At 39.9% G+C, this 21,149-nt stretch overlaps 1 protein-coding gene across 1 annotated transcript in view; it reads left to right on the top strand.

Annotated features, from left to right (window-relative positions):
* The window catches only part of elfn2a (extracellular leucine-rich repeat and fibronectin type III domain containing 2a), a 243,497-nt gene that overhangs the window by 127,116 nt on the left and 95,232 nt on the right, over positions 1-21,149 (top strand). Inside the window, exon 4 of the mRNA XM_044189672.1 lies at positions 3,960-4,038. The gene's annotated coding sequence lies outside the window, so the exon portion shown is untranslated. The remainder of the gene's footprint in view (positions 1-3,959; positions 4,039-21,149) is intronic.

A 21,149-nucleotide genomic window follows, 5' to 3' on the forward strand; every position in this document is an offset into this window, starting at 1 on the left:
AAGAATTGTGGTTCCGCTGTGGTAGCGTCTTTTGCTGTGCAGTGTCCGCTTGTAGAGATCGGAGGAAGCCGGTCGCTCCGCCTGTGGTTACAGGAGTTAACAGTTCGGTGTTAACTTGCTTTATGCTTCTTAAAATGAGCTAGCAGGCTTTGTGCAATAGCCATTTGTGCTAAACTTTACTGCAGAGATCTAACAGGCCTTCACAGCGCTTCAGAAGATTAGGAGACTTCGGTTCTGCTGCGTGCTGGAGGCGAAGCCAGGAGGAAAGAGTTCAGGTGGGTGTCTGCTGGTGAGCAGGCCACACTGAGAGGGAGACAGACACAGCTGCAGTGAAGGATTCCCGGAGAAAGAGAGACAGAACAAATCACTGCTGACCTTTTTATTGACCTGGTGACATCCGGGTCACAGGTCAGACTGGCCAATGCTGCATTCAATGGCTCTCAGGATTGTGGGGCACAACTAAAGTTCAGTTAACAATCACCCAAATGAATGAATTCATCTGTGGAGTCCCAACAAGACAGAGAGATGGAGGAAAGGCAGTATGAGAGAAAAACAAGATGCATGAAGGGGAGACAGTAAATTTGTGAGAAACAGAGAAATGTGAGGAGAAAATAAAAGATAAATGATAAAAGCTGAGCGGGAAAAACTGTTTAATGAGAGAGAGACGAGTGAGAGACATTGAGAAGCACATCAGAGAGAGAGATGATGGCAGAGGTATATGAGGAGAGAAAGCTGTTCTGTCAGATATGATCAAAAAAGTCTTTATGTGAAGGGTTTGAAGGGAGAGTCATGCAGCAAGACACAACATTCCTCACAGCAACGGGAGAAAGCAAAATGGAGGGAACAAGAAAAATCAGTAAAACACAATTTAAAGAAGCTCCTTGCTCGGTCTGCCTCTCTGATTGTTACCCTCTAATCTCTCTCACCCATCTCAGTCGCTTTCTGTTTTCCTATGTCTCCTTTTTAGTCTCTCTGGTTCTTTCTTCCTGTCGCCATCTTCCCCCATCTCAGTCTCAGAAGATTTGTTTTTTTCTATCTGCAGCCAACCAACCTGCTCTGCTTCACTCTGCTCTGCTCTACAGGGGTATAAAAATTAATTCCAACTCTCATTAGAAAAACAAGCTTTTGGATGGTAATCAAGATAAATCCCAGCTGGGGCGATGCTATCAGCAGAGAATCTTGATTGTTCACTGAGCACTTAGGAGCCAGGAGAGTGTTTGAAAATAGAGATGAGGCGCTCCCAAACTTCTTATCTTGTTTCTGCGTGAAAAGTGGAAGGAAGCATCCACCTGTGACGATAGTTAGGGATTACAGGGACAGAATCCTAATGGGACAAATTACACAGACGAATGATAAGAAGGCATACTGATACTGGAGTACTCCAAATCATGTCGAATTCGTAAAAAAAGAGCTAAAGGTTTGATCACAGTTTGTTTTGATCGGTCCAAACCAGAGTGGAAAAGTTCACTTTTGTTATTTGTTGGGTTTTGTTTGGGTGTGTTCTGTTGTTTTGTGTTCCTGATTCCCAATTGCAAGTGGCAGTACTCTATTTGAACTTGCTGGTGTGCCACAGCAGTGTTTAGTACGCTAAGAAACACATCTTTTACATTGAATCCTAAGCTGGGTGGAGTTTACTGAATCAAAAGTGTCTTTAACCAAATTAGCTGATTTTGCATTGGTTCCTTCCTTGTCAAAAGTTTACTGACATACCATGAGTCCTTAATAAGTAATTATAATGCTATAACTTTGTTGGTTGTTGAGCTATCAACCTCAGAAACAGTGCTTGTATAAACAGACTGAAGAAGTTCAAACCAGCAACACTAACTGGACTTGGAGTTTACGACTTAAGTGAGGATGGTCAGAGGCAGTGTGCTAAGTTCACAGCAATATGAAAGGTGATGCAATCACTTTCATTGATGTGTGTTTAAATTGTGTTGCGATAACCTACAGTAGCTTAAAAAAACAAACTACAATGTCAATGATTGAATCTTTGAATTGAACAAAAATGATTCTGAAATGATTTTCCACTTCTAGTAGCATCAAGGGCGGGGAAATCCTCTGAAATGGAGTACAGGCATCACCCAAGGGAACAGGTCAAAATTAAAATTTCTGTCAGCTGATAAACAACAGTGGGTAGTGTAGCTCAAGCTGGCATTCCTTGTAAGGACGAGTTGCTTTAAGGAGAACTAGAAACTGATAAAAAATCACTTAGCCAGCATAAGAAGCAGACAAACTGTTTTCTATACAGTAAGGAATTATGCAACCAACATAATTATAATTTTAGCCAAACGTTTTCATCTTTCGTTACTGGACATTGAGAAAGTGTTGGCAAAGACAGTATGATACGTTTTCCATTTGGATTCAGCCATAACAAACCATTCCAGTAGACATTCATTTGGTTATTTACAGGTTAAAAGCTGTCTGTTCTGGATTAAAACTGGGGTAAATATGGTTGAAACATGTTCCCGTCAAACATAATATCTACCATACATACAGCTTTTGTTTCAACAGTTTCATGTGTAGAATTTTGATTGATAGAGTGAAAACTCTGCCCAGACTGTGCCGGTCTGGTTGTGTGGAGCGCAGCCATTAACACGAGGTCTGTAAACAAAGGTCACATGGACTCACAAGTCACTCATTTATTGGACAGAGGTTAGTTAACCTGTCATCCTGCCTGCTTTGACATTTTTGCAGTGAGGGGGAATCTAACTCAATCTGATTCCATTTCTTGTAACTCAAGCCAAGCATGATTGACTTACAAGCACAGTTCCTCAGGATGTTTAAACCAGCTAAGAACACAGAGGGAAATAGATGAAAATCAGCCAGTCCAGATTTTAGTTTACCCTCAGCTGACTTTGCTGTTTTAGGTTTTCCGAGCATGAAGAATCGCTTGCTCTCTTATGTCAGCATTAATTTCCTTTTATCCAAAAAACTTCATCTTTTGTATCACTTATGCTTTATCTGATAAGAAACGTGAACAGAATCAGTAGCGCTGTTTTAAGTCCTCATTGGAAAAAGGGAAAAAGGCATGGAATTTGACAAAAACTCAGAAATTGTCTAATGCTTAAGGTGATCCTGAGGCAGTGGAGCTGAAGTTGAAAGTTTTCAATCAACCTAAAAACACTTTCCCGTAAACAAAATTTGTGCAATAACCATATATGTGTGAGCTGTCCAGTGCAACCACAGCTTTCTATCATTTGCTAATGAGCAGTTCCGCTGGAGTTGTGGAAAGGGAAGACAGATTGTTATTCCTTTCAGTATACTGCCTTAAAGTTTGCCAGCTGGTATTCAACCTGTGGACAGCTGGGCAGTGGCCCAAAGTACAGTAATAAAGATGCTCAATTTAACAACTTGTACTTCCTTGTCTTTGTTACTCCAAATAAATTGCTGTTGTTACATGCATAAACATTAAATAAATTATGTTCTGTGCAGCGGCAGACTTTTCCTCTTCTTGGTGTTTTGATCAACTTTCAAAACAGATTGTTAATATCAATATTGAGTTATCAATCATTGATAAAGTGGCAAAATGGATAGGATGGAGTATTAAGTCCATTGAGTAGTTGGATTGTTTTGTAAACAGAAAGTTGGACCATGACTGATGGGAGTTTTAGGATTTGTAGTCTTAAACCTATTTCTTTGCCTGGCCTTTTCAGCTGCCTCCTCAGATAACCCCAACAGAGGATGGATGACATTCAACCATCCATCTTCCTTCTGTAAATCTGTAGTCCTCTTACCAATCTATAAAGAAGGCAGAAAACGTAGATCATTGTGCAGCATGTAAACATAAACTCTAAAGTCAAACTTTTAAGTTCTTAGTTTTGTGATTAATGTGCAGGCCACTCTTTTATGGACAGTGTCCCAGTATTTATGTCCAAACTCAAGACCCATCTATTCAGTGCTGCCTGTAATCCATTTCAACTCACACCTCACCAACTATTATTTTCTCTTTTTTGCTGCAGTTACTCATTACTTGCTTTGCTGGTGGTCAGCCCAGGTGTTACCAAATGCTGTCATACCCAGGTGATTGTGTGCACACAGGTAAGCTCATATGCACACATGTTTAAGCATACAAACTCTTGGTTTTACATTTCTTGCTTCTACGTGTTTTAGAGAGAAAATAAAGGAAACAACAAGTAACACAAAGACATCTAATTTTGACATCAAAGGAAGCAGTTGGAACTCACACTGGAACTTTCACAGTCAAAGCAAAGTGTTTTGGAAATGAATATTGTAACCTAATTTTTGTTTAATAATTTGGTTAACACACAACCCTGAAGTTCCTTAATGTAACCTTGGCCTGCTGCCTGGGTCTGTAATTATACCACTAATTGTTAGAGCTAATGCTGAATTCAGTTTAGCCAAGGAGGACACGGTTATTAAAGAAGCATTAGGTCAACTTTGACATCTTTTGGCAGCCAGTATTGCAACAACAGCAACTTCTTTCTTTAGTGGTCATTTTGAGGTACAGCGGCCTGTAATTGACATAAACATTGCTGTCATATTTTTACATCAAGACAAGTAAGCCAGCTGATAGGCCTGTGCTGAGTCCATCATATGTAGGGTCTGGCCCATATTTGGAAGCCACGCCAAGCCCGAGTCATGATCGTGGTTGGATCTAGGGAAGCTCCAATATGCCAAATGACGGATGTCAAACAGCATTACATTTAGAAGCTATGTTGGAAGAAAATCTAACAAACAATAAGCAACTCCTAATAAGTAGGGAGTTATTCTTCCAAAACAGAGTACACAACAATGGTGTTTGAAAGTCCAGCTGGCAATGTTGTCACTGATTCCTTGAATCAATCAATAAACCTATCAAACTCCCACATATACTGTATGTGCTGCATGCTGTGGGGGAGTAACAATCTTGCTAATATCCAGGGGTTAAAGTGGGATTTGGGCAGATACTACAGAGCACCATCAGCCTTTCGTTTATATTGATGAAGGCCACCTTATAACAGCTGCCCATGTACCACAGCAAAACAGATCATTACACTACTCTGTTAACAACACACTTCCATAGCCTGTTCAGTTGTGCAATATTCTCAAAAACTCTCTAATGAAATAAAAAGATTAAAATATATGATGAATCATTACGATATAATATACCATACTGATTCTCATTCAGTTTTTCATATTTTAACATGATCCACATCATATAATGATGAGTATCATTTGCTGAAAAAAAAATCATCTTCTAAGCACACACCAGTTAAAAGTGTATACATTAAAACACTGTATACTAGACCTATACAATGACATTTACAGTAATGATCTTTACACAACTAGCAGCAGCAGCTAAAGTTTGCCTGCTGACTGGTAGTTACAGAGAGTAGCCAGCATTAGAAGGTTTGAGTTCTGCTAGCCATCTGAATCATGTGGCAGCTAGAACTAATGATCACCACCATCATCCTGTCTGACCTGCTGATGTTGTAAACATGCAGTTATCAAATAAGCAAGAGTTAAATAGCTAATGATGCACAAGTTAGTAACTTGTTGATTTTGACAGTTCTATATAAAAACAGCCCGTGGTATGTTTTCAGCTTTATTTGATAGTTACAGTAGAGAGAGGGGATGACATGCAGCAAAGGGCCCGGGCTGGACTTAAACCTGGGCTGCTGCGATAAGGACTCAGCCTTGATACATGGTACGTGCTCTACTAGGTGAGCTACCAGGGGCCCCAGCCTGTGGTATTTGCTAATCTCTGTTTAAAACATTGTATTTGAAATCTTGTAAATCAAGGCTGTTAACGTGCTTTTCTATAGTTCCCAGTTTTTTACTACTTTTTTACTCTTTGCTACTAACAGTCATCTATGATAGTAACATTGCATCCGTGTGTGCAGACTTTGGTGGAAAATTAGCTCTGGTGGGCAGACAGGTGGGAGAAATGGCACTTTGCAGCATAATGAAAAATGAACTGGATTGATGAAAACAATTTTGTCTACACGTAGTTAAAGCAGCACATCAGCAGCAGTGCAACAGCAGCTAAAGTCCTCCATCAGTGTCTACACATGGTGCATTCAGTACAGGGTGGAAGTAACCAGCATTTTGGCAGTGCCCAATACACAATCATTGAAGTTAGGCATGTAAAAATGGACAAACAAGACACGGAACATAACAATAAACTTCAGGTCACAACTATAAATGCATAAAGCGCAGGTGAAAAGCAAACTGTTACACAGCCGGTGTACACAGCTGTATGGATTAAAATAGAAGTGTTTCTGTCAAGATTCACGTGAGACAGATTACTAAAAAATGCGCCCAAAACACCTTCTGTTTAGACAAGTCTTAAAACTGCTGGTCACTCATCTTAAATTCATTGACTAAATTGCTTAATGCTCCTTTGAACAGTGAGTGAGGTTTTTGGTTTGGTTTTTTCAGGATTGTTCTGGCCCTTACTACTTTGGAGCCTTGTGGTTTTCCTCTGTTTCTGCAGTACTTTGCTCATCCATCTGTTCTCTCCTCCAGCCAATTTACAGCTTTTCTTACCCCCATTTTTCTCTGTTCCATTTTCTCAATCCACTCTCCTCCATCAATGCTATGCTCTCTGCTCCATCTTTTTTTTTCATTTTTTCAATGTCCAATGAATTTTTGGCCTCCCTTAGACCATCGCTCGTCTCTCCCACACACTTTCTTAACTGTCTCCTCCTGTTTTCTGACTTGTTTTGTCTCACAGACTCTTCCTCTTATTCTCTCTTTTGTAGTTTTGCCTCTCTTCTCCTGTCTGTGTCTCTTACCCTCTCCCTCCATCACTCTTGAAGTGTAAATGTATCCAACAGGACTCCTTGGCTAATGAAGTGGTGGGTGCTGCCTTAACTGCTGCTGCGACAAAAAGAGATAGAAAAGAAAAGAAAGACATGAGGAAAAAAGATGAAGCAATAGTTTCGGAAATGGAAAGGCCAAGGCCAGTTTGAGCCTGACAAGAGGGCAGAGGAAAAAGCAGGAGTGGGAGTAGTAGATGTGTATCTGTGTGTGTACAGAAAATAAATGGAGCAACAAAGAAATACAAAGATACTTCTAATTTTTACATCAAAGGATGGATGTAGCTGTTAACGGAAGTTGGCTTATTTTAAAATGATATTTCATGATAGCTTCACTTCAGGGATTTTGCCCCCAATCCTTACCAGAGTATCATACAAATTCGAGTCTGATCCAATTTTTCTTCATAAGAGCTACAAAGTGCACACTTAATAGAATTAGTAAAGTAATTGAGGTATATTTGACAGAGAAAGAAGCACGGCATGAAGAAAATAAAGCCTGCATTACAACTTTATTACGGTTTCCTTTGGACAAACAATAAGACAGGATCCTACACGCTGAGGGTTACAAACCCAGATTCTTTTCAAGAAAAGTAGTTCATTAAAAAAAACAAAAACAAATAACAACACATTCTCTTAATGTTGTGAAATTTTTAAAATTCCTGGATCCATGACAAAAACTACCTCTTGTTTCTTGGCACAAAAAAAGGAGGGGAGCCAATGAGAAGAGCAGAAAAGCCAGAAAATTGAATCCGCTCAATATGTGCATAATTGCAGGCACATGAAGAACACCAAGAATTCAACTGGCAGCTACTCTGGATGGCAATGTATTTCAAGCTCTAGTTTATGCTGGCGTGTCTCTAGAAGAATGGAAAAGCTGGAAGTGATATGCTAAAATACATCATAACAAATGTGTTGAACACACGACCCTCTTACATAATGACATATTAAACACAATTAACAATTCATAAGGATTTATACACCGAATAAATTAGTGTTAAAGAACCAACTAATTTGGAAGCCGAACATGGTCCAACATGCAACTTACTAAAGTGTGATGTGGAAACTTGAAACCTCCAGCTCACATACTCTGAGAATGGACAGGAGTAGTAGGAGACATCTTGCATCCAGCAACTTTTGAAATGCACCATATTTGCATATTCAAAATATTTTGGATTTTTCAATGAGGGAGAGTAGATGTAATTTTAAGAATCTAATTGAGGAAAAACCATATCCAGCAAATAATTAATCAAAGCAGAGGATCTTTATATGCCTGAAAACATATCTGGAGGGGATCTTGAAAGAGAGTCCCTGCTGAATAAAATGTGTGGCAAGGGGGTATGATTATGGTGTTTTTGTGTTCGGTGATCCAACTGCAGAGGGTGTGCCACTCAGTGGCACAAACTGCCCATCAAATTACATTAATATTTGTTAGGTTTTTGATTTATCTTGCTAACAAGCAGACTAACAGGACCGAGATAATGAGGTGGTAATACTGTAAGTGGTTTTGGGAAAAGCTGACAGCAGTACGTGTAAATAAAATGGCCACCACCCCCATGAGCACAAGTGCCAAGCTGGCACCCAAATCCATTTCTGCTGTGGTCAGTGGTGCATCAGTGCAGCACAGTTCCCGCAGAGCGAGAGGGATGGATGGACACAGAGGAGGAAGGGAAGACAGGGAAAGATGACTGAGTATCTGATGTGTAGCTTGGGGAATCAAAGCAAACGAGGGAAGGAAGTGGGGAGATGTGATGGGGACCGACACTTTCCAAATGCACAGGGAAATGGAAAAAGGGACTGAGAGAGATAGGAAAGATTGACGAGAGGATGAGATGGGCAATCAAAAAGCTGACAGACCCTGGCACATAATGAAACCAGCCTTAAAGGAAAGACTGTGCTGAGGGAGGAAAGAGAGAGGTGGTATTTAGAGGTAAAACTTTTCAAAAGAGGAAGTATGAGAGCATTGTTTAAAAGGAAAGAGTTGTGATTCAAATGCACCAAAGATGAAATGTTAATGAGTCTATTCAATTAGCATTTCATTTGAACCAACAGTGTATCAGCTAGTTTAATCTCTAACAAAAGTCCATGTTACACTTGAGAGTATGTTGTCCTAACATAAATAGATTTTGCAATGCACGTTTTAGCAGTGCACCAAAGCAGTCTCTGCAAACTAATAAAGCAGAACAGACTTTGTTGCCAACTCATTTTCATAAAGAGAATTACAGGCAAATAAAGTAGCTGTGAAGATTTATAGCTGAAGTACGATTTTATAATGCAGCTTCTACTTTGTTTTATTAATTAGATGCCGCCCAATTATAAACCAAGTTGTGCAAATTGACTTTTACCACAAAATGGTTTTAGCCAGTTTTAACATTGAAGCATTAAGTACTTTGCTTCCAATTAATAAATTTGCTCTTGAAGACTATAAAAGCTACTAAAATAGAATTTTCATCAGCTTAACATACAGTAGCTTTAATTTTGTAACTGCCCATTAGAGAGACTGTCCAGGAAGCAGAAGTCATAAGTTCTACTCCTGTAATAGACAACAATTTGCAGAAGTGCCCTTGAGCAGAAACTGCAAACAATCAAAGACATGAGGAAAAATAATCAAACTCCTATTCACAGTTAATGTAATATACTCACTAAAAGATTATAAATGTGCAGTTATATGTAGTAAGCACATTGGGATAATATCGGTTTACCAGCGGCTACAACCTGGTGATAAAAAGACTAAGGTAGCACGGTAACACGACAGCTGGAGATGGATGGAGGAAAAAAAGAAAAGGAGTCAGCGAAGACAGCGAGGGGGTGGACTGTCTGTCCTGTCCTCCCTCTCATCGTTGGGGAAAATGTATACAGTCTATAGTGTGTAACGTCTGAACCAAACAAAGGAGAGAAGGGAGAGTTGATGGAGATTAGAGAGGGGAAGATTAAGGAGATGCAGGGTACGAAGGGAGAGACAGTCGAGAAAAGTCAAGCAAGAGCAGAGCCGTGAAAGATGTGTGGCCGCAATGAGGCGTGAAGCCGGGGTAGAGGACGAGGAAGGGAGGGAGAGAGAGGGGTAGAGAGAGGCTGAGGATGAAAGAGCCAGAAATAGAGAGCTAATGTGAGGGACACAGAGTGAGGCAGAGGGGATAGAGGGATGAGAAGAGAGCCGAGGAGCGAGTCGCGAGGGGGATTGAGAAGATCGTGTGAAGTCAAAAGATGCTGAATTGTGTTGCAAAGTTACATAACGCGACCCTACTCCTCTCCTAACAGGGGGTTTGTAGAAAATGCAGTAAAGTGGGCATATTAACAGTCTGTTTTCACCTACCACTGATAAAATATTTGTTGCACAGGAATACTGAGATTGGATTTCTCTATGCACCGAACACCACTGCTGCTGCTTCAGAAAATTAAGAAACTGCTTCTCGTAAAGCAGCGAACATCAGATTTTTATCATTTATTGAATTTTCTAGTATAATCAAGCGGCAACCTCCGGGTCTGAAAAGTGAAGCCAGGGTATGCTTAAGTCACTACCACGGCGACCTGTCAGTCAGGATAGAGGTGATGCGTATCACTTCACTGTGTACATGTAACTAGCCGTGAACTTGTTTTTGGGTCCTGTCTGTTTTCGTCTAAGAACTTGGACCCTTTCACAGTGTGTTTTCAGTTCATGAAAGTTGTAATTGGAACATTTTGTTCACCTAAAAATGTCTGTTGTACTTAAAGCCACTCTAAGGAGTTGGCAGTTAATTTTTTCCAGTAAGTATGGGGGTGGACCATGTGGTCATTAATCTGAAGTGTGTGTGCATATGTCTTCCTTCCTAGTAGCATAGGGTTAGAAAGGAATAAAATGATTTGAACATGAAGTAGTTGCATTGTAAAACTCCGTGAGCATGGTATTAATTACCTGTTATCAGATAATGAGACTGTTATTAAGAAAATGATTATGTTTAGGTATTAGAATTTACAAGAAAGAATCACATAAGGTGAACTCCGTATATGTGCTTATACACCTGTATGTAACTGAAGGCTGTCAAAGTGATTCTTTCTATGTGGATCTCAAAATCTGATCATGTAGACAACAGCAAGACAACACCTGACCGTCACTGTTGGGTGTAACATTAAGTTTGTTTTTTAGAGGGAGTTGTCCACCTATCTGTATTTTACACAAGGGATAATTGCTGAATGCCATTTTTAATGTTCAGTGACAAGGTCCTCTAATATTCATTGTCAATATTTTGAAAATTTGTTCTATGGCAACTATGGTATGTCAAGAAGTGCTAAGTCAAGTGCAACTAGACTTTAGATTCTTAAAAACATTATGCCTCTCATCCAAAAGGGTTATTCAGTTCAACAACACCTAAATTCGCAGTTGAGGTTCTTCGGTTAGAAAGAACGGAAAGAAAGAAGGAAGCCTTTTGGATGAGAGGCCACACATCTTCAAGAATCTAAAGCAAGGTCAGTTTCCCTTGCCTAGCACTTAATATGAATGACCATACACACATCTTACTGTACGTATAAATGTCATCCAGTTCAGTTTGTTTCCATTTGCAGTCTACACCAAATAAAGTTGTAAAAACATAAGAATGCACCCAGCCAGTTTGAAAAAGAGAAGTCAGTCAGTGCTGTTTTTCCAGGTAACTCTGCACAGTGCCAGGGCAGTTTATTTTCTGCATTAGCTATTTATTTCACTCATTCATCATTTGCGATGTTTGTTGTATCCTTCCTTGTGTTTTTATAAGATTTAGTTGTCTACCATTCATGACTTCTGTTGTTTTGAGACGAGATGTTTTTTAAGCCCAAAGGAGTTTTTCTCTTTGTTATATAAAAAGGTAAATATACTTGGGCTAAACTCAAATGATTTGGAGCATTAAGGGTGACAGCATTAGAACATGGGCATTGTGGGAGAGATACAACAGTAATATAGTCAGCCAAATGAGAAATGAGCTTAATAAAAAAGCATGGAGAGAGAGAGTGAGCAGGAGGTGAGTTAGTGAGAGAGAAGGAAACTTGGCAGGTGCTGCAGTCTATGCATCAGTAACCATAGGGGAATGCAGTGTTATTGATTAGCCTATTACAATATCAATCAACCACACTGCTAATTTACTAATGACACATTTACTATTGGATAACAGTATGAAGGGAGGGCACTACTGCCTTGCTCTCACTGGAGAACCAGTTCTAGCTATTTTTTTGATGACGCATTAGACAGATACAGAGAGGCAAGACCAAGAAGCTTCTGTATCATTTGCATATACCTTGTCAAAATATTTTAGCGTTCTGTTACTGTGTTTCAGGACTTCATCACTGACTGAGACTTTGCATTGAAAAGATCAGTCATGAGAATAAAACATCTCTTTGAGAAACAAAAAGCATCAAAAGCATTTCTGGAATTATTTTTTCCATCAGGCTCTTCAACTAGAGATATACTGAATATTCTCAAAACATAGTACACAAGCCGTAACCGTGACACAAGTTCAGATGACTACTGAGTCTAGAACTAACATCACCTATAGTGGCTTGCACTATTGAAGAAAGAATAATCTGAACCATGCTCCATTTTTGGAGGAATTTAGTTTTTTCTTTTTTTTTTTTTAATAAACAGTCAGTTTACACTCAACTACATGTGTCACTCTGGAATGTAGACCACAATACAGAGTGCATCAGACTGGGCCTTGAACACAGATTGCGTTGGAAAGTGACACTAATGTGTGCAGAATCTCACACTATAATGAAAAATGAAATGAATTACCTATCTTAATACACAATACCAGCAGTGACTATAACTAAATGGATGGGCAAAGCACATTTCAAAGTCAGGAAAATTTCAACATGTTGTTGCACTGCCTGTGCCACAACGAAGATTGACACCATGATGTCAGATCTCTCAGTTGGGAGGCTTTTAGGAGAATAGAATAGAATCTTGTCTTTTATCCCAGGGAACTATGGATTATACCGACCTGCCCAGTCCCTCTAAAATATAATCTTTTTTTTTGATACAGTTCATCAGCCCTAACAGACTCAAGTGGAACACATGTTGTGCTAAAAAGAAGACACTCAGATGTCAATAAAATGACACATTTTGAGGTATTTTTACTATCGAGAGATTAGGTGTTCTGCTAGAATGTTGAATAACAGATTGATGTTGGTCACATTTTTCATTAGATGGGTTTAAAGTTGTATTCTGGGGTTTGGTAGTCAGGTCATAGACACTATGCCCAGGGGCTCATTAACAGTATATCCATCGTTGATCCAGGGTCAGCAGAAATGTCTAATAGTAGAACAGACGTTGTCACATATGTAAAGAGGTAAAACCAACAAGATGGGTCAAGAATGAATAGATACAGAAAGCTGCATGTTTCTGAGGATTACCTTCCAAAAAGCTGCATGTTCTCTCCGAGGGGCTTCACATCTTATTTCTGACAATATTCCATTACCGCGGTATAATTTGCCATCAAACCAAATGCTTACAGATATTCAAAAGAGTTGTAATGATACGCTCCGAGCGATAGCTTAGCATTCAGTTACAAACAGTAGAGGAACCAAACCCCCAGTGGCTTTGTACGTTTAGGGAGGGCTGCGTTCAATGCCACCCGTAATCCTGTAAATGGTTAAAAAGTGCCTAATCCTCGTCGTAGTAAGGCCTTTATGTGGCCGTTTAAACTTGCTGTTTGCTTAGAAAGAAACTTCAGCGCGACATGCCTAACCGGATTAGACAGTGTGGCGTGTGTAGAATGGCATAATACTGCTGGAGGTAAGAGAGGTTACATAGACACCACTACACATGTTCTATGGGCATGAGAGTGTGTGTGTGCAGGAGTAATAGAGTGATAGACATGTTAAATACAGAGCGCCCGGTGGTATCACTGGATATAATAGGTGTGTTTCCGCTGGCGACAAATTATGCCTTTTAAATGTGTTCTTATTCAGCTGCGGGGATTCATGAAGTGACTGTGTGTGCTGGTACCTGTGTGTATATTCCCGGCATGGTTTCTGCTGCTGAGAAATGTGTATGTCTGTGTGTGTGTTTGACTATTTGAGTGGATTCCTCTCATTGTCGTAACGGCTGTGAAATGTGTATGTCTGACTGTGCAACAGAGTGTGAGTTACGTTTTTTGAATGCATCTGTGACCGAATATGTCTGTGCTTTGAAGTGTGTATGTTAATCCCGTGTGTCGGACTGTGTCTATGTATTGGTGCGTATGCCTGTGTGTTTGCATTCCCAGCATGGTTAGTGCACAGAAATATGTCTGCACGAATATCTCTCTCTCTCTGATGGAAATGGATTCCCTCCATCTCAATAGAGCTGGAACCACGAGGTTAATGAGCGAGCAATGTTCAGACGACACAAAAGTGTTATAACTGCATTCATCACAGTGTAAACCAGCAATGCAGCAACAACACACATATGAAAGTATACATGTGTTCTTGTATCTTCGTGAGAACAAATTTGAGTTTTAGACTATGAGAGTGAGGATATTTTTGGGGAGACATGTGAGGAGCTCAAAACCCGCACACATAAAAACCAGGCACGTGAACAGAACAGTATCCACAAATGAAAAACCATCCTCACGAGGGAGCGTTTCTGTTCCACATGCACAAATGCGGCCCCATGAGCACGGGGCTGTGACGAGCGCTCGCTCGACCCTCCCTACGCGCTCGCAACTGCTCAACACTTGCTCGCTCTTCAAGTTGACTTTAGAGACTTTGGAGGCGGGAATGGAATAGACAGTGGTTGATGTCTCCCTTCCTTTGATTGTCTTCTGTGCTCCAGAGCCACAGAAGCCAAAGTCTCCAAAGACTGAAAAAAAAAATAACCCTGCGATTTCATCAACATTATCTCGGCTTGGGCTTGGAGTCTCCATATTTATAACAGAAAGCCTGTGTTACACACTGGGGTGTGGAGTTTGAAAGACATGGGTGTTTACCAGGCAGGGTGGGTCTAATGAAAGATGCTATCAAGTTGCATTATGGGGAATGTAAGATCCAGTGTTTTTGGAGCTTGACCCATTACAGGGACTGTGTTTGTGTGTATACACATGTGAGTGCATTATGAATACAAATGTGTTTCTGCACCTATGTGTTGGAGAACTACTTGGAGATGTAAAGAAAGCCAGGGCTGTACATTGTTCCATTACTGAGTGCATGTTTGTGTGTTACTGTACATGTTTCAGTGATGTGTTAGTATAGGGGCCTCCTTTCATGTGTTAACATGCATCTGAAGCCTGTAGGAAAGATAAGCCCCAGGAGTTTTTCTTCCTTTCCTTCTTTTTTCTTGTTCATCTCTCACTCTGTCTTCCTTTTTTTCTCTTTCACTCTCCTTGCCTCTCTCTCCCTCTTTCTCCCCCGCGACTGCAGAGGAAATATTTTCTTATCCTGTAACAATGCCTTACATTTTCAGTCAGCTACAACACACTTCTGCATGACTATCACCTTGCTAATTACAGATCATTCCCTTTTAAGATGCCACGGTTCACAAGAGAGGGAGCGAGAGAGTACTGTGTGTGAGTGACAGAAAGAGAGAGAGAGAGAGAGAGAGAGAGAGAGAGAGAGAGAGAGCGAGAGAGAGAGAGAGAGAAAGTGAGAGACCCTAACCCACTATAAGCCAATCTGGTGTAATGGGTTCCCGCATGGAGTCAGGATGACTTGCCCACTTTTAATGATTCTGCTACATCAAACATTGAAGCTGCCAAAAAGCAGCACATACTTTTCATCGTCTTTCTCTCTCACACTCTCCTCTGCCCTTGTCATTCCTCACCTTACCCCTTATCTACGCCCTCCCTTTCTCATTCATCACCATCTTGGATGAAAAAGAGCATCAGAGTGAGGGAAAGAAAGCTGAAGGAGGGAGAGACAGAGGGAAAGAGAGAGGTAGAGAGAGTTACAGGGCTTCATCTCTTTCGTCCCTTGCTGCTTTAATATTTAATCCACACATGGAATTTTTTGTGTCATTCAGCTGCTAAATATGACCCCTAGATATCAGCTTTTGACTCATCACTATTTTATTATTTAGTCACTATGTCTCAGTCCTTGTCCCTCTCCTTCCCGTCTCCCTTTTTCTTTGTCACTTGCTCTTTCCTTCCATTCTAGTTCTCCACTTGCTTTTACTCACATCCTCTGTATCTTTAATTCATTACTCACCTTTCAATCTACCTGTTATCTACCTCTGCACATTTTCAATTTGGACATAAAAAATATTTCAAGAAGGTTTGTATGCCTGAGATGGAAAAGGTGGCATATCGAAAAAGAGAAGATGCAATGAAGTCTAGTGGAAACAGGTTGTTCAAATACACCTTGACATATACCTGCTTCTCCTTTTTCTACAAAGTGGTCATATCTTGCTGCCCAAAAAACAAAATCATAAGAGTAGGACTATAAAGGGTCCAGTATACTCCATCAGAACTGCTTGTCGGATGGTCGAAGAGCTTTGAAAGCCCGTTTTCTTTGTCACTTGCTCCCTCCTTTTTCTCTCATCCTCTTTTTCTTTCATGTAACAATCAATTCCATGTGATTTGACACACTGAAATGCGACATGTGTGTCAATGCAGCCGGAGTGTGAGTTTACACTGGGTACATCATACCCGACCGGTGTGGGTTCCCCTTTATACAACATGCAGCAGCAATTAAATGCCCTCAAGCATCAGAGTAACTTCTGCTTGGTTAATTATGCAATGCTGTCGCATCCTCTTGATTATTTTCACATAAAGGGAGTTGATGGAAACATGCACTGATTCACATTTTATATTGCTGAAATTTCCCAAAATGTGCTTAAATCTTCACAGCATCACAATTTAATAAAAACATAATAATTGTCTGTGTCTGCTGCACTCTCCCTTGCCTTCCTGCTCTCTGCATGTTCCTTCTCCATCAGTATCACTGGCCAAGCATGTTGCTCTCTCTCTGACACCATCCGTTGACACTATCTCTCCATCCTTCTCACTGCATGTTGCTTTTGTCTACTATAATAACCCGCTCCATCTCAATTTACTAGCTATCCAGTCCATTGGAGATCCCCACTATGTTTGGTAGCGTTTCTCCGTCCTGCCACGCCTACTTCTATTCCCCCCCTTCTGTGTGCCATCATTTGCTTTGGTTTACTTTAATCCACTTTTGCATCTCTTTTCTCCTGGTCATATAAATACACAGACACACACTTGCCCTGTAGCTGGCCGCTTGCATACCATTTTGAATCTACATTTAATTAACTGGAGACCTTTGCCTGGACTGTCTGTCTAAAACCATCAGTATGCCCCCCCAACACTTGCTAAATACATCTTTCCAGACAACTCTTCTAAATAGATACAAAATGTTTTTTTAAGATTGTTCGAAGTTGAATCAAGTGGTATCAGCCTTTTTCATTAAAGGCTGCAACAGAAAAGGATTCACAATAAAATTACAAAAAGATCAATAACCAAGATGAAACAAAATGAAGCCATAGCAGGATCAATTTGATGAAAAGGTAATTAAAGGTCACAGTAAAACAGCAGATTAAAAGTGAACAAATTACTCAAGTGATTAATTGGCGAGAAAATAAACAGTATAATCGTCCATGTGTCCCCTAAATATCACTGGCTGAATGCCAGCACTGTGTGCACTGTTGAGTGATGATGAACTACTTGCCTTACTTTGAAACTTATAATTAAGTTCTACACATTTTTGGTGACTTTTATTATATGTCCTTTGAAATATTATTAAGTTAGCACAGCTAATGTAGCCATGTTCAGTTTTTGCCATTTCAGGTGGGCACCCATATATTGTATTCAGTTACTTTACACAAAAACAGTCTCCCACAGTCTGACACCTTCACTGTGTAAAAAGAGACAGTAGTCTGTTAGTTAATAACAGATTTATGTCATTATTTCTGTAAATCGTACCAGACTCTTACAGTAAATTGCTGGACTGTGATCATTTAAGGTGAATTAACTTTAAAGCTGCTACAAATTCTCATTTTCTCACAGTTGAGATAATGCTATCAGTGTTCACTAACATACTTAAATAAAATAATAATAAAATAAAATGACTTGAAGAACATTTTAGTTTTTTACAACCTGAGTCTTTTTTGTGTAGTTTTTGACTTTGATTTGATTGTCATTACATTTTACTCAAATTAATTGTTAATGTATCCTGTCATTGTGGGGTTTCTTGAATGGAGTCCATCAGACCATCAGACAGGTTGAACACAAATCACAAAGTGTGTACTGCAATTATCAATTGTATTGAAAAAAGGATGTGTGCATACTACTGTTACAGTAGTACAATTTTGTCAAAATTTAACCGAGATCTATTGGATGTTTCCATTGGTCTCCTTGGGTGAGAATTGTTTGGTCTTCTTCAGGTCTATCTTAATACATGTGCCATACTTTGAGAGAGTTCCTGGTCAATGTAATCAGTCCTCCTCTCCACACTGGCTGTTAAGAGATCTCTTTTCTTGCACTGTAAGAAATGAGCAACAAAATCCGCAATCTTTGTACTGTATAAAAATGCAGTCTTAAGTTTAGCCAAAGCTAATATGAGTCTTCAGCAGTCTAAGAATTACAGTTCTACAAATCAAGTCAATATCTTTGTTCTTGTAGTCGACTGAAGGTTTAATGCCAGTGCAACTAACAGGACATATCTTTCCACTGCACTGTCTGGGGAAATGGGGAATTTTATACAAAACAACACTGTAACTTTGAAGATACATATTCAATTTGTCTAACTCAGACTGCTGGAGCCAGAATTGTTAAATAAAAAGAAATTTCCTTTCACTTGCCACTTTCTCAAACACTTTATTTCTGTTCTGCACTCACTCATCTTTTGCACTTTCTTATCCTTATTTATCCAGGGATGGATTTTTCTCTTTCACAGAACTCATCTGGTTTATATTCATACAGCTACACCCACCCACACCTGAGACCTGCCCAGTACAACCACAACCTTCTGCTGGTGGCTCAAGCTAAATTCTCTTCTGGTCTGTCATGATGATGACGGGTGTGAATGGAAATCAATTTTAGCCTCTATGGTATAGTCTACATTTACATAGCTCCCCTGTTCCAACAAAACCATGTTTAGTCCCCACGGGTGCGTAACTTTGAAGAAGCCACTTGATAGTTAGAGAGTGCTTAACTTAATTTAGTTTACAAAACACAAAACTAAGCCAAATGAATCGCAGAGGAATATTTGGGTCAGCGTAACAATCGCACATCCTGTGGCTTGGGATTATAAATACAATGTGAAAGATGAAAGACTGAAGTCCCAAAGAGGCTTCCAGGATTTTTTTTTTTTGGCATAATTAGAAAATTATTGTTATTTTTCAAATGTACTAATTAGTAAAGAAAAGACACCAGAGTCCTTTGTTGCATCATCTTGTCGCTTCAGTGGCAGACTATGTTTTAGGGCTAAATCTATCTATACTGATTTATATTTCTCAATTATGCTGAGATGACCCAGTACTGCTGAATGGATTCTGGAAACACATACCAAGTTGAAAATGTATTTAAATAGTTAACACAAGATGGTACACTGATATAATTTTGCCACTGCCCATATCGACATTCCATTTCACAATATTTTAGGAGATCAAGCATTTGTGGCTAAAGGGGTCATGAAATTTACCTCTGCTTCCTTGTTTCATTTGGAATAAATAGAGGAGAGGCAACATTGTGTACTGTGTGTCAGATAAAATCAATTGAAATTGATGGTCAAGACCCGAAAACCCAACAAGTCCTCCAAATTAAACGACATAATACATCATTTGTAACTGCCCTTTAGAACAACACATAGAAGCATTTTCTGATCTGAGGCCCCTATCCGCAGGGCAACATCACTTATTTGTGCCTTCCTAAACAGTTACAAATCACTGTTGAAAAAGAAATCAGTTTCTACAGTATGATGTGACAACGCTGTGGTTAAGGTTTGGTTAGGTTTAGGCAGAAAAACGACTTGGTTAGGTTTGGGGAAAGCTCATGGTTTGGGTTAAAATTATTACTTTGTTATGGTTAGGGGACCTTCATTGTCATGGTTACAATGATAAACACTGTGGTCTCTTGTGTTAGTCTGATGTTTTGTTGACTGACTTCCTTTGCGCCTGTAATTACTATTGCTGCTAGAGGGCTTCGTCACTTCAGCGGAAACGTACGTCGCTCTGGGGCGCTTGCTGAAACGACTGATTCTGATGTTTTTCTTGGGAGGACAGTCTCCAAAAACCCTGGATCCTACATTTCCCATAACACAACTTGATAGTGTCTTTCGTTATACCCTTGCTGACTGGTAAACACCCATGTCTTTCAAATTGCACACCACTAGTTTGTAATGCAAACTTTCTGATATAAATTTGTAATCCAAGTTGAGATAACCCCGATGACATCACTGTGGCATGATCAGGGTTATTTTCTCAGATTTGAGAAAGCTCCTCCAGAACCACAAAAGACATTATACAGCTGTTTTCAGAGGCTTATTGGTACTCATTGGCCAGCACCAGGGCCCATGCAGGTCTGATATAAAAACTTTCAAATGTCAGTTTTGAAATTCTGCATTGTTTCAACAAGCTCAGTCATTTCAACTAAAACAAAACCCTGCAGCACAGCAGCAAGCATGCAAATGATCCCATATTGATTATTACACAGCTTTATCGTGGTACTTGTACTAAGCATTATGCACAGTGGAATGTTTGCAATTTCCCTGTTTGTAATTTGCACCTACCTTTGTGTGTGTTTATAAATGTGTGCGTGTCCATTAATCTAGGTTGATACCAACAGAGAAGTTGCTGGGAGATGCAGGATGCATCCATAAAGCATAGCAGAGTCTCATTAGGGTGACAGCACAGAGACAACATTACTCACACCTCGCTCAACCTCTGTCTGTCTTTCTCTCACTGTCTTCCATCTCATTTCCTTCTTTATCCTCTGTTTCCGTCAGCTTTTCTTCACACATCCTTCCTGTCAGACATCATCCTCTCTGTCTTTTCCTCTCCTCTCACCCTCACTTTCTCACTTACTGTGTCACCATGTTTGACTCTCCTCATTTTCTTTTGATCACTTTTTCCTCCCCACATGCTGCAGTTTCTGTCACAGCCTGCCCTCCCGCTCTGTCATCTCGCTTTAGGCGCATGGCACAGAGATGGCATTACTCAAACCCCAATGACAGCCAGCTCTACCTCTCTCCTCGTTTCCTTTATGTCACTCGATCTCATTCCACTCTCTATTTTCTGCACAGGCTCATTATAGTTATTTACACCTCTTGTCTGATGCTACCTGGCTCTCTCTTTCTCTGTCTCTCCATTTATCTCCATTTCATTGCTGTAGCCAGAACTGTATGCATGACGTAATCTTTCTCAACAGTCCTCCTTACTTTATCCTATCCATCCTTCTTCCCTTCTTTTGTCTCTTCCTCCCTTTTCACTTCATCCTTCTTGTCTTTTCTCTGCCT

The sequence above is a fragment of the Siniperca chuatsi genome, linkage group LG3, assembly GCF_020085105.1.
Source record: "Siniperca chuatsi isolate FFG_IHB_CAS linkage group LG3, ASM2008510v1, whole genome shotgun sequence".
Lineage (NCBI taxonomy): Eukaryota > Metazoa > Chordata > Actinopteri > Centrarchiformes > Sinipercidae > Siniperca > Siniperca chuatsi.